We start from the raw sequence: 12,918 nt of genomic DNA, 5'->3' as shown, positions 1-12,918 counted from the left end.
ACTCTTGACCTCAGGTGAGCCCCCTACCTCGGCCTCCCAGAGTGCTAGGATTACAGGTGTGAGCCACTGTGCCCAGCCAATTTTTGTATTTTTAGTGGAGACGGGGTTTCACCATGTTGGCCAGGCTGGTCTCAAACTCCTGACCTCAGGTGATCCTCCCACCTTGGCCTCCCAAAGTGCTGGGATTACAGGATTACAGGCGTGAGCCACTGCACCCAGCCTGACTTTTGTTTTTGTTTTTGTTCTTTTTTTTTTTTTTTGAGACAGAGTCTTGCTCTGTTGCCCAGGCTGAAGTACAGTGGTGCGATCTTGGCTCCCTGCAACTTCCACCTCCCATGTTCAAGCAATTCTCCTGCCTCAACCTCCTGAGTAGCTGGGATTACAGGTGTGCGCCACCACGCTCAGCTGATTTTTGTATTTTTAGTAGAGATGGGGTTTCACTGTGTTGGTCAGGCTGGTCTCAAACTCATGACCTCAGGTGATCCACCTGCCTTGGCCCAAAGTGCTGGGATTACAGGTGTGAGCCACCGCACCTGGCCTTGTTTTTATTCTTAACAAGTGTACCATGTCCATTAGAAAAATAGAAAATGCACAGTAGCTCCCTGGGGATTTAAAAAAAAAATTTGTAGAGAAGACGGTCTCCCTTTGTTGTCCAGGCTGATCTTGAACTCCTGGGCTCAAGGGATCCTCCAGTGTTGGCCTCCCAAAGTGCTGGAATTATAGACGTGAGCTACTGCACCTGGCCAGGATTTTTCAATACAAAAGGATCTGTGGCCAAAGGAGCCTAAGGTGGAGGTGTTTTACTTCTCCCCTTGCTGTGTCCCTGGATTCTTTCTGCCATATAGAAATCCTTTTGATTTTCTCAACCGAGACTTTTCTTTTTCCCAAACATATTTTACTGTGGAACCCAAGGAATACAATGAAGAAGCGGACCCCATGTCCTTTATGAAATGCTGACCAGCATCATGTTTTTATTTTTGAGACAGCGTCTCGCTCAGGTCACTCAGGCTGGAGTACAGTGGTAGGATCATAGCTCACTGTAACCTCAAACTCCAGGGCTCAAGCAATCCTCCCTGCTCAGCCTCCTGAGGAGCTGGGACTACATACATGGTGCCAACATACTTGGCTAATTTAAAAAAAAAATTTTTTTTTTTTTTTGAGATGGAGTCTCGCTTTTGTCACCTAGGCTGGAGTACAGTGGCACCATCTTGGCTCACTGCAACCTCCGCATCCCGGGTTCAAGCGATTCTCCTGTCTCAGCCTCCTGAGTAGCTGGGATTACAGGTGCCCACCACCATGTCTGGCTAAGTTTTGTACTTTCAGTAAAGACAAGGTTTTGCCATGTTGGCCAGGCTGGTCTTGAACTCCTGACCTCAGGTGATCTGCTCACCTTGGCCTCCCAAAGTGCTGGGATTACAGGCGTGAGCCACCGTGCCTGGCCTAAAAAAAATTTTTTTTAGAGACAGAATCTCGCTATGTTACCCAGGCTGATCTTGAACTCCTGGGCTCAAGCGATCCTCCTTCCTCTGCCTCCCAAAGTGCTGGGATTACAGGTGTGAGCCACTGCACCCAGCAGTACCATCATTTTAACAACTGCAAAGGATTCCACCATATGGATAGGCCATCTTCTGTTTAGCCAAGTTTCTATGTGTAGACATGTAGGTCATTGCTGTTTTTTGCTGTTATGAAAATGGCTGGAGTCACCATCCATATACAGACATCTTTGCCCACCTGCTTGATTTTTTTTGTAGCATGAATTTCTAGAAGTTACTGACTGCATTTCACGACTACCCACACATTCATGATTCTCTCGAAAGACTCACGGGACTCAGAGGTGGTTGTACTCATGGCTGTGGTTTATTACAGCAAAGGAACATAGCAAGATCAGCAAGGGAAAAAGACACATCAGGTGGAACCTGGAGGAATCCAGAGTTCTCCGTCTTGGGGAGGAGGGGAGAGGTTGCACAAAACATACTTCTTCCTGCAGCAGTGAAGTGTAGCAACATGGGTGCCGTGTTTCTGCCCAGGGAAACACACTTCAGACTCCAAAGCCAGGGTTTTTTTTTTTTTTTTTTCTGAGACAGGGTCTCACTTCAACTGCCCTGGCTGGAGTGCAGTGGTGCAATTTTGGTTCACTGCAACCTCCACCTCCCTGGGCTCAGGTGATTCTCCCACCTCAGCCTCCCAAGTAGCTGGGACTACAGGTGTGCACCACTATGCCTGGCTAATGTTTTTGTATTTTTAGTAGAGATGGGGTTTTGCCATGTTGCCCAGGCTGGTCTCGAACTCCTGGACTCCACCCGCCGCAGCCTCCCAAAGTGTTGAGATTACAGGAGTTAGCCACTGCACCAAGCCCAAGGCCAGGGTTTCTGTTAGGGATTGGTCATGTAGGTGACCAGCCACCATGACCAAAATTCCAGACTCCCAGAAGAAAAGGAAGTATTCACCATGAATCACATATTTTGTCCAAACAGTCTACGTAATCTGGTACAATAGAACAGTGCCCAGGTGGGCAAAACAAGCCTTATCAACAAATGAGGTGTCCCACAAACCAGGTTCTCAGATCCCAGTCACGAGCTAGTGCTGCAAGCAAGCCCCCACTTTTCTTTTTTTCAATTTTATAAGTTTATTTGAGGTATTTGACGATCAGCGATTAGTTCTCATCCACATTGACTGTCTGTAGATTTTTGGAAGTGGTAACAGGTACATAGGTAACCAAAGTATAGAGCTTATTTGGTGAATCTTCATCCTCATTATGTTTTCTGGACAACCACACACGGATGCAGTATGGGACATTCTTTTATTCCTTTGGCTCAGACAGCTTTGTTGAGCCTGGTATCAATGCATACATCTGGAGTTCCCATCTCCTTCATGGCAAGTGTCCGAATCTCTTTGAGTGCCTGAGAAGCACGCTTCTGGAAGCCCACTCCATGGATGCACTTGTGAATGTCGATGGTGTATTCTCGGGTCACCACCTCGCTGATGGCAGAATGACCCTTTTTCTTCTCAACGCCCTTCTTTGTGGGAGCCATTCTGCTGGGTCCAAGTTGTAAAGGGAAGCCCTTCTTAAGATAGCAACATTAGGCTGCTATATTAACTCTTTTCTGCATGAATGAGGTCATTTTTGCCTACTTTATTTATTTACTTTTTTTGAGACGGAGTCTTGCTCTGTCGCCCAGGCTAAAGTGCAGTGGTGCGATCTCCGCTCACTGCCAGCTCCGTCTCCCAGGTTCATACCATTCTCCTGCCTCAGCCTCCCAAGTAGCTGGGACTACAGGCCCCCGCCACCACACCCGGCTAATTTTTTGTATTTTTAGTAGAGATGGGGTTTCACCGTTAGCCAAGATGGTCTCAATCTCCTGACCTCGTGATCCACCCGCCTCAGCCTCCCAAAGTGCTGGGATTACAGGCGTGAGCCACCGCACCCGGCCATTTTTGCCTACTTTCATAGGGAAAAGGGATAGCAGCACCAAGCTGAGGCTTCCTTCGAATTCTCCCATGACTTTGTTTCCCCAACCTCTCTTAGCCCCTCTCCTGAGCTGCCTGGTGAGTAGCTGTTCTTTCTACTTGGCTGGCTAAAGCAAATGTCCTTCTTTCCCGATAAATAAGACAACTGGTATCAAGAGGCTGTAACACTTTTTCTTTTCTGATTTCAGAGCAGCCTGAACATGCATTCTGTGCCCAGCTACCTCACCCAGCCTCCCCCCCCTCCTCCACCTCCTCCACCACTGCCCCCACCGCCACCACCTCAGCCCCCACCACCTCCACCCCAGAGCCTGGGCCCCCTGGGCGTCCCAACCCTAGTGGGAATGGTGTGGTGGAGGTGTACAGTGGTGCCGCGCCCCTGCCTGGGAGTGGAACGGTGGAGATCCAGGCGCTGGGGATGCAGCCCTACCCACCCCTGGAGGTGAGCAGAGGGGGCAGGGTGGAAGAAGACACTGGTCATGGACATCATGGCCAACCCGGACCCATCCTGAGCACCAGCTGTGTGCCAGGCACTGTGCTGGGGATACCATGAAAACCAGACCTGGTCCCGGCCTTCATGGGGTGTACCACATCACAGGGGAGAAGGACTTTAATCAAAGCATCACACCCACACATGTAAGATGCAAGCCATGAGAAGGTAGAATGGAGTACAGGTTATAGCAGAAATATAAGCTGCCTGCAGGTAATGCTCAGAACAGTCAGAGAATGCCTACCTTTTCGGGCAAAAAAAAGAAAAATGATTCAAAAAAATTATCTGCCTGAGTGTCTCTCACAGTTTTTAATAAGCTAGGTGTATCAGTTAGCTATTGCTGGGTAAGAAATATCCATCAGGCATCAGTGGCATATAGCAAAAGTGTTTATTGTTCACGTGTTTACAGTGGCCAGCTAGGCAACTGCGGGTCTTGGCTGGGCTCACTCATATGTCTGAACGTTGGCTGGCTGTCAGCTGCTGTAGGGTGGCCTGGGCTGGGACAAGTGGCGTGACTCAGCTCTGTTCTGTGTGACTCTCATCCTCCGCTAGGTTCTCATGGCCATGGTGGAGGTGCAAAAATGCAGACAGAAATGCCCAAGGCCTTTTGAGGTTTAGGCTTGTAAGAACACAGAATCACTTCTACTGGCCAAAGCAGATCACAAGGCCAGCTTAGATAGCGCAGGTAGGGAAATAGATGCCACCTCTTGATGGGAGGAACTGCAAAGTCACACTGCAAAGGCATGGGTACAGGGAGGGGCAAAGAATTGGTGCCATAATACAATCAATGTACCATACTAATTCCCTGCCAGTGAGCTCTAAGTTACAGGCCGTCTACTTGAAATGCACTGAGTTCATAGAACCTTCCAAGACACCAGTGCTAGAGCATATGGTTACAACCCACCTGCACTAGAAATCACACTAACTCAGACTCACCATAGAATCCAGCCACAGACATGCCCTTTCAGGTAGTCTCTTTATGGAAAGAGAGCCCAGACCAGTGGGAAGATCCCACCACAAGGCATTCACATGATGTTCTGAGGGCCTGCGAGGGGATTTGCCCTAGCCTGGGAGCATAGAACAAACTTCTCTAGGGAATTTATTGCATTGAGAAAAAGTTAAGTTAATGGGATGCTGAGATAATGCTGGTGGCTGGTGGTAGTCAGAGGGGACCAGCCCAGAGAGGACCAGCACAGAAGGAGCTGCTGCTGTTGATTTTCCATGTAGATGAGAGTATTTGAGGGCAGGGTCTGAGTCTTATTAGACTTTGCATCCTTAGCACCTAGCAGAGTACTCCTAGAGTAGATATCTTACATTGGACTGTCTGACCTCAGTCTGCACTCCTCTAAAATGGGAACTCTCCTGAAAAGCTGTTGAGGATAATAAGAGCCTATGCCAGTGGCAGTCACATTAATTACTCAGTACTGCCTTGAGTGATGGCTGAATTTATTCACGTGACAAGTATTTATTTATTTATTTGAGACAGAGTTTCACTCTGTCGCCCAGGCTGGAGTGCAGTGGTGTGATCTCGGCTGACTGCAACCTCCACCTCTCAGGTTCAAGCAATTCTCGTGCCTCAGGCTCCCAAGTAGCTGGTATTACAGGTGTGAGCTACCACGCCCAGCTAATTTTTTTGTATTTTTAGTAGAAACGGGCTTCATCATGATGGCCAGGCTGGTCTCGAACTCCTGGCTGGCCTCAGGTGATCTGCCTGCCTTGGCCTCCCAAAGTGCTGGGATTACAGGCATGAGCCACTGCACCCTGCCCAACAAGTATTTATTGAGTGCTGTATTGGTTAGGGTTTGGTCAGGAAAATAGAAACCAGGCAAGGTATTTCTCCAGAGGGATTTTTTTTTTTTTTCTAAATTAGAGATGGGGTCTCACTTTAGCCCAGGTTGGTCTCCATCTCCTGGCCTCAAGTGATCCTCTCACCTCAGCCTCCCAGAATGCTGGGATTACAGGCATGCGCCACCACACCCGCCCAGATTTTATCATTTTTTTTTTTTTTTTACTTTTTTTTCAGCTTTGTCTGATTTTATTACTCCAACTGTAGCTTTCTATTTATTTGTATTTGTCTGAAATATTTTTTCAACTTTGGGCTTTTTGCTGAGTTGAATTCTTTTTTTTTTTTTTAGACAGTGTCTTGCTCTGTCGCCCAGGCTGGAGTGCAGTGGCATGATCACGGCTCACCACATTCTCGATCTCCCAGGCTCAGGTGATTCTCCTACCTCAGCCTCCTGAGTAACTGGGATTACAGGCATGCACCACTTTGCCCATCTAATTTTTTTAATGTTTTGTGGAGATGAGATCTCCCTATGTTGCCCAGGCTAGTCTCAAACTCTTCTGCTCAAGTGATCTTCCTTCCTCGGCCTCCCAAAGTGCTGGAATTGCAGGCATGAGCCATTGTGCCTGGCTAGAGATTTTGGATAGGGCACCTCAGGAAGACCAATGGATGATGAATAGGCCAGGCACAGTGGCTCACGCCTGTAATCCCTGCACTTTGGGAGCCCGAGGTGGGTGGATCACTTAAGCTCAGGAGTTTGAGTCCAGCTTGGGCAACATGGTGAAATCTTGTCTCTACAAAGTACACAAAAATTAGCTGGGCGTGGTGGTGTGTGCCTGTTATCCCAGCTATTTAGTGGGGTGAGGCGGGAGGGTTGCTTGAGCCTGGGAGGTCAAGGCTGCAGTGAGCCAAGATCACATGATTGCATTCCAGCCTGGGCAATAGAGCAAGAAAAATCTGAATGCCTCAGAATTCATTTGGTAATTTCTTGTGGCTTCAGTTCTCAGTGAAGAGAAGCCTGCTACTCTGGCATTGGGTAGTGTCAGTCAGGAAGTGGAGCAGCTGGGGGAGCACAGACCCCTCTGACTTCCTGGTTCTCTCTTTTTTTTTTTTTTTTTTGAGACAGAGTCTCACTCCATCGCCCAGGCTGGAGTGCAGTGGCGCGATCTCGGCCCACCGCAACCTCCGCCTCCCAGGCTCAAGTGATTCTCCTGCCTTAGTCTCCTGAGTAGCTGGGATTATAGGCACACACCACCATGCCTGGCTAATTTTGGTATTTTTAGTAGAGACGGGGTTTCACCATGTTGGCCAGGCTGGTCTCAAACTCCTGACCTTAGGTGATCTGCCCACCTTGGTCTCCCAAAGTGCTGAGATTACAGATGTGAGCCACCATGTCCAGCCACCTAGTTCTCTTATGCTGGCAAAGTACCACTGATAAGAATAGACATGGCAAATAATAACAGCTAATGTGTATTGCGTGCTCACTCTGTGCCAGTCACTGTTCTAAGCCCTTAATATGTTACTTCATTTAATCTTCACAGTAACTGCATGAGAGGGGTACTATGATGAGTCCCATTTTACAGATGTGGAAACTGAGGCAGAAATTAAAAAGATGCCTAAGGTCACTTCGGTGCTAAGTGGAAGAGTCAAGATTTGAACCCAGGCAGCCTGGCTCCATAGCTGTTCTGGCCTCCTGGCTTCATGAAGTTCTAAGGGGGCTTGGGAGTGGCTTGGGTGACCGGGCCAGGTGGAGGGGCTGTAATGGTGATGTAGGGGAGAGTGGCTGAGGTCAACCAGGGAGGCAGGGAGAGTGCCCCTGGCTGGGAGCTCTTCCCCTCCCCTGGCAGGGCTTTTTCCCTGACTGTGTTGTCCTTCTAGGTGCCAAACCAGTGTGTGGAGCCTCCAGTATATCCCACCCCACAGTGTACAGCCCTGGCAAACAGGGATTCAAACCCAAAGGACCAAACCCCGCTGCCCCCATGACCAGCGCTACCGGGGGCACGGTGGCCACCTTTGACTCTCCACCAATGCTGAAGACCCGACGGGCTAAAGGTGCCAGGGGACTCCCGGAAGGTGGGCCCCCAGCCTGCCATGGGCATCTTTCCTCAACATTGGCCAATCCACAAGCTGCTTGGTTCTGGTCTTCCCTTTTATGGTAGTTCAAGTTTGGTTGCATGTAATAGAAAATTCAAAATAGCAATGACTTCAAAATGATAGAATTTTCTTTCTCTCATGTGTAAGTCAAGGCCAAAGCCAGACAATCTGGGGATCATGTGACTGCATGGGCACCAGGCACCCTCGTTTCTTCTATCTTTCTGTTTCCACCACCTCCAGAACATGGTATCAGTTATCCTGGTGCCTCATTGTCTAAGATGGCTGCTGGAGCTCCAGTCATCACTTTAATATTCCAGGCAGTAACAAGAAGGGAAAGAGAAGGATAAAAGGGGCTTCTCCCAGCTTCTAGAAGTTCTGTTTGATATTTTTGCCCATATCTCATTGATGAAAACTTAGTCACATGGCCATACCTAGCTGCAAGAGAAGCTGGGAAATGTCTGTTTTGGCTAGGGACATTGATACTCCCATTATGGGATTTGTGAGGAGTGAAGAAGGAGAGAGTGGATATTAGGCAAGCAGTAGTATCTGCCATCCTAATGCAGATGCTAAGTATGGGGTGGGAGGTGGTGTCAGAGCAGGCAGCAGATGGAGAGGATAGAAATTGAAAAATTTTCAGCAGCTTTCCAGTCAACTACTCCTCCCCTTCCTTCCTTCCACAATGATGTATTGAGCATCTGTGTGCCAGGCCCCATGTCAGGCACTGGAATCTAGTCTCTTGGTCTATGATTCCTTCTGCCTTCAGTTTAATGGAAGAGACAGACAGGGAATAAATAAATAAATATTTCTGGGTTGCTCCAGGAAGGAGGTTAATGGGTCTTATGATTGCGAATAACTAGGGAGAGGCTGGAAAATGATTCCACCTATTCATGTGGGTATCTGTGGGACAAGCATTCCAGGCAAGGGGGAACAGCAGGTGCAAAGGCCCGGAGGCAGGAACATGCTTGAAGTCTTTTAAGGTTAGCAAGGTTAGCTAGGAGTCCACGGCAGCTGGATGGAGAGAATGATGAGGTTGTCAGGAGTGAGGGGATACAGAGTGCTGTGGGCCATGGCAAAGAGGGTGGATTTGATTGTAGGGCAGAGGGGAGCCTTTGAAGGATTCGTCTTGCTTTCCCAGCTGGAGCATGTCCTGGGCGTTCCTCTCCAGGCCCTGTGAAGCTCTCCCATGTCTCCTCCCTGGCCTGTGCATGGGCATAGACTTCCCTGGGGTACACATTGTCTGGCTCAGATACAGTAGCCAGAGGCTGCCCTTGGTACCCTGAGCTGCACCCCTAGCCTCATTGTCCCCTCCTTCCACTTGTCTTTCAGCTGCAGGGAAGCCAAAGGCCCAGAAACTCAAGTGCTCATACTGTGACAAGTCATTCACCAAAAACTTTGACCTGCAGCAGCACATCCGAAGGTACACATGCGTGGTGAGGCAGGTGGCTCCTGGGCAGGTGTGGCTGGGACCATCTGTGCTGGAAACGCGACTCCCTTCTCAGCCCCTAGCCTGTGGGGTGACCCAGGCTGCACTTGCGTGTTCAGGCTGTAGTCCAGGTCGGGTGGTTTTCCCTCTTCTATCTCAGAGGCTGTGGGAGGGACCTGTGAAAGCTGTGGGACCTGCCCATAGAGACTGGGAAGGTCAGGGATGGGCCGTGTAGGGGAAGAAAAGCACTGAACCAAGAGGGGCTTCACAGATGTGTTAGTGCTGTCTCAGGCCTCCCCTCTGCAGAACAGGCTGGCCTACCAGGGCTGCCATACTCTGCAAATAGGACTCTGTGAGCTCTCTGCTCACTCCAGACTAACCATGCAGTAATCCCTTCTGGGCCTTAGTTTTTCCATCTGTGGAAGGGGAGGGTGGGCTTGTTCAGCATTTCTCACACAGTGAGATGCACTGGTACATGAGATGATTTTTTTTTTTTGTTTTTGAGACTGAGTTTCACTCTTGTTGCCCAGGTTGGAGTGCAATGGTGCGATCCCGGCTCACTGCAACCTCTGACTCCTGGGTTCATGTGATTCCACTGCCTCAGCCTCCCAAGTAGCTGGGATTACAGGCATGCACCACCACGCCCGGCTAATTTTGTATTTTTAGTAGAGATGGGATTTCTCCATGTTGGTCAGGCTGGTCTCGAACTCCCAACCTCAGGTGATCCACCCGCCTCGGCCTCCCAAAGTGCTGGAACTACAGGTGTGAGCCACTGCGCCCGGCTGATGAGATGATTTTTGGTGGTTCATGGATATGGGGTTGAAAAGTTCTGAAAAATGTAGTGGGAAAGTTATTCCCTTTGCAATTTCAGTCCTTAGGGAGTCATAGAGAAAACCTCAGTTTGGTATAATTTGGTCTTTAACACCTTTGGTATACATGCTCATCTCTTATAACAGAAGGAGAGAGAGAGAGAGGGAGAGAGAGACAGAGAGAGAGAGAACAAATCTCACATTCCAGCCATGGCTGGCAACAGCTTCTATCTAGACCAGGGTTTTTCAGCTTTGGCACTACTGACATTTTGGATCTGGGGTCACATCATTCTTTCCTGTAGGGAGCTGACCTGCACATCGTGAAATGTTTAGGAGCATCCCTGGCCTCTAACTATTAGATGCTAGTGGTACTGCAGCTACAGCTGTGACAATCAAAAATGCCAAATGTTCCCTGGAGGGCAAAACTGGCTTCAGTTGAGAACTGGTCTACACGAGTGCTGTCGCTGTCCAATAGAACTTTCTGTAGCGATAGAAATGCTCGAATTGGGCTGGGCGCGGTGGCTCATGCCTGTAATCCTAGCACTTTGGGAGGCTGAGGTGGGTGGATCACTTGAGGTCAGGGGTTCAAGACCACCCTGGCCAACATGGTGAAACCCGTCTCTACTAAAAATACAAAAATTAGTTGGGCATGGTGGTGGGTGCTTGTAGTCCCAGCTACTCTGGAGGCTGAGACAGGAGAATCCCTTGAACCCAGGAGGCGGAGATTGCAGTGAGCCGAGATCGTGCCAGTGCACTCCAGCCTGGGTGACAGAGTGAGACTCTGTCTCAAAAACAAAAAAAAAAGAAATGCTCGGCCGGGCGCGGTGGCTCACGCTTGTAATCCAGCACTTTGGGAGGCCGAGGCAGGCGGATCACGAGGTCAGGAGATCGAGACCACGGTGAAACCCCGTCTCTACTAAAAATAGAAAAAAATTAGCTGGGCATCGTGGCGGGCGCCTGTAGTCCCAGCTACTCGGAGAGGCTGAGGCAGGAGAATGGCGTGAACCCCGGGAGGCGGAGCTTGCAGTGAGCCGAGATTGCGCCACTGCACTCCAGCCTGGGCGACAGAGCGAGACTCCGTCTCAAAAAAAAAAAAAAAAAAAAAAAAGAAATGCTCAAACTGGTGCTGTCCAGTATGGTAGCTACTGACTATACATGGCTGCTGAGCACTTGGAATGTGGCTAGTGAGACTGAGAAACTGAATTTTGTATTTTATTTTATTTTAATGAATTTAATTTTTTTTTCTTTTTTGAGACAGGGTCTTGCTCTGTTGCCCAGGCTGGAATGCAGTGGTGCAATCTCGGCTCACTGCAGCCTCAACCTCCCCAGGCTCAAGCAATCCTCCTACCTCAGCCTCCTAAGTAGCTGAGACCACACGGCTCGCTCCACCACACCTACCTATATTTTTGCATTTTTTGTAGAAACAGGGTTTCATCATGTTGCCCAGGGCTGGTCTTGAACTCCTGAGCTCAAAGATTCTCCCCGTCTCAGCTTCCAAAGTGCTGGGATTACAGGTGTGAGCCACCATGCCGGGCTTGAATTTTAAATTTAAATAGACCCATATGGCTTATGTCTACCTCATGGGACAGTATAGCCCTAGATCTTGCATTTTTTTTTTTTTTTGTTACTTTATGACAAGTGGTTTTCCACATAGAATAACAAAAGGAAGCTTTTTTTTAAAGATTATTTTATTTTCATTTATTTTATTTTTAGAGACAAGGTCTCACTCTGTCATCCAGGCTGGAGTGCAGTGGCATGATCATAGCTCATTGTAACCTCCAACTGCTGGGCTTAAGTGATCCTTCCACCTCAGAATTCCCAAAGTGCTAGAATTACATATGTGAGCCATAAAATTATTTTAAGTTTTAAAAAAGTGAGTTGATTGGAAGAAAAATGTTAAACTGTGGTACAAGTGCTATGCTGTGACAACTCGAATGTTTTCTCCTTCAAATGACAGACGTCCCTATTTATTTTTGAGATGGAGTCTCACTCTGTCACCCAGGCTGGAGTGCAGTGGCGCAATCTTGGCTCACTGCAACCTCCGCCTCCTGGGTTCAAGCGATTCTCCTGCCTCAGCCTCCTGAGTAGCTGGGATTATAGATGCCCACCACCACACCCAGTTAATTTTTGTATTTTTAGTACAGAGAGAGTTTCACCATGTTGGCCAGGCTGGTCTCGAACTCCTGACCTCAAGTGATCCACCTGCCTTGGCTTCCCAAAGTGCTGGGATTACTGGCGTGAACTACTGTGCCAGGCCAGAAGTCCTCATTTAAATGGGCTTGAACAATTAGGAAATGTTCTCTCATGGTATGAGATGGCCAGAGGAGGGCGGCTCCAGGGTTTGTTGATGAGCAGCTCAGTAATGTGACCCGGAACCCAGGGTCTTTCCATCTCTGGTTTGCCTGCCTCAGCGAGGGGGCTCGTCCCCGTGGTGTCAGAATGTGGCAAGTGGCATCTGGATGTTCTTTCTGGGCCTTCCTTGTGGCTGTGAGCTCCTGGGCTGAGGCCTTGTCCCCATTTCTGCAGGAGGGCACTGACAAGCTTGTCTTCCACAGCCACACTGGTGAGAAGCCCTTCCAGTGCATTGCATGTGGCCGTGCCTTTGCCCAGAAGTCTAATGTTAAGAAACACATGCAGACCCACAAGGTGTGGCCTCCAGGACACAGTGGTGGAACCGTGTCTCGAAACTCTGTGACTGTACAGGTCATGGCCCTGAACCCCAGCAGGCAGGAGGACGAGGAAAACGCAGGTGGGTGGAAGTAGGGAACGCCATGCTCCCCACACCTCTCTTCTGCCGCTTCACAGGTTTTATTGCTAGCTGTGTGACCTTGGGCAACCCCCATGACCTCTCTGG

The 12,918-nt window shown here is 49.1% G+C and overlaps 2 pseudogenes across 1 annotated transcript in view; one reads left to right on the top strand and one right to left on the bottom strand.

Annotated features, from left to right (window-relative positions):
- The window catches only part of LOC105740670, a 31,917-nt pseudogene extending 19,104 nt beyond the window's left edge, over positions 1-12,813 (top strand). Inside the window, exons 5-8 of the transcript XR_004029196.1 lie at positions 3,657-3,907; positions 7,617-7,811; positions 9,159-9,249; positions 12,620-12,813. The product of XR_004029196.1 is annotated as a zinc finger protein 341-like (transcript). The remainder of the gene's footprint in view (positions 1-3,656; positions 3,908-7,616; positions 7,812-9,158; positions 9,250-12,619) is intronic.
- Positions 2,545-3,130, bottom strand: LOC105740669 (annotated as a pseudogene).
- Positions 12,814-12,918: the final 105 nt, after the last annotated feature.

The sequence above is a fragment of the Nomascus leucogenys genome, unplaced genomic scaffold (assembly GCF_006542625.1).
Source record: "Nomascus leucogenys isolate Asia unplaced genomic scaffold, Asia_NLE_v1 001122F_53209_qpd_obj, whole genome shotgun sequence".
NCBI classification, from domain to species: Eukaryota; Metazoa; Chordata; class Mammalia; order Primates; family Hylobatidae; genus Nomascus; species Nomascus leucogenys.
The sequence above is the reverse complement of the archived record's forward strand: the minus strand, read 5'-3'. Positions and strand labels throughout refer to the sequence as shown.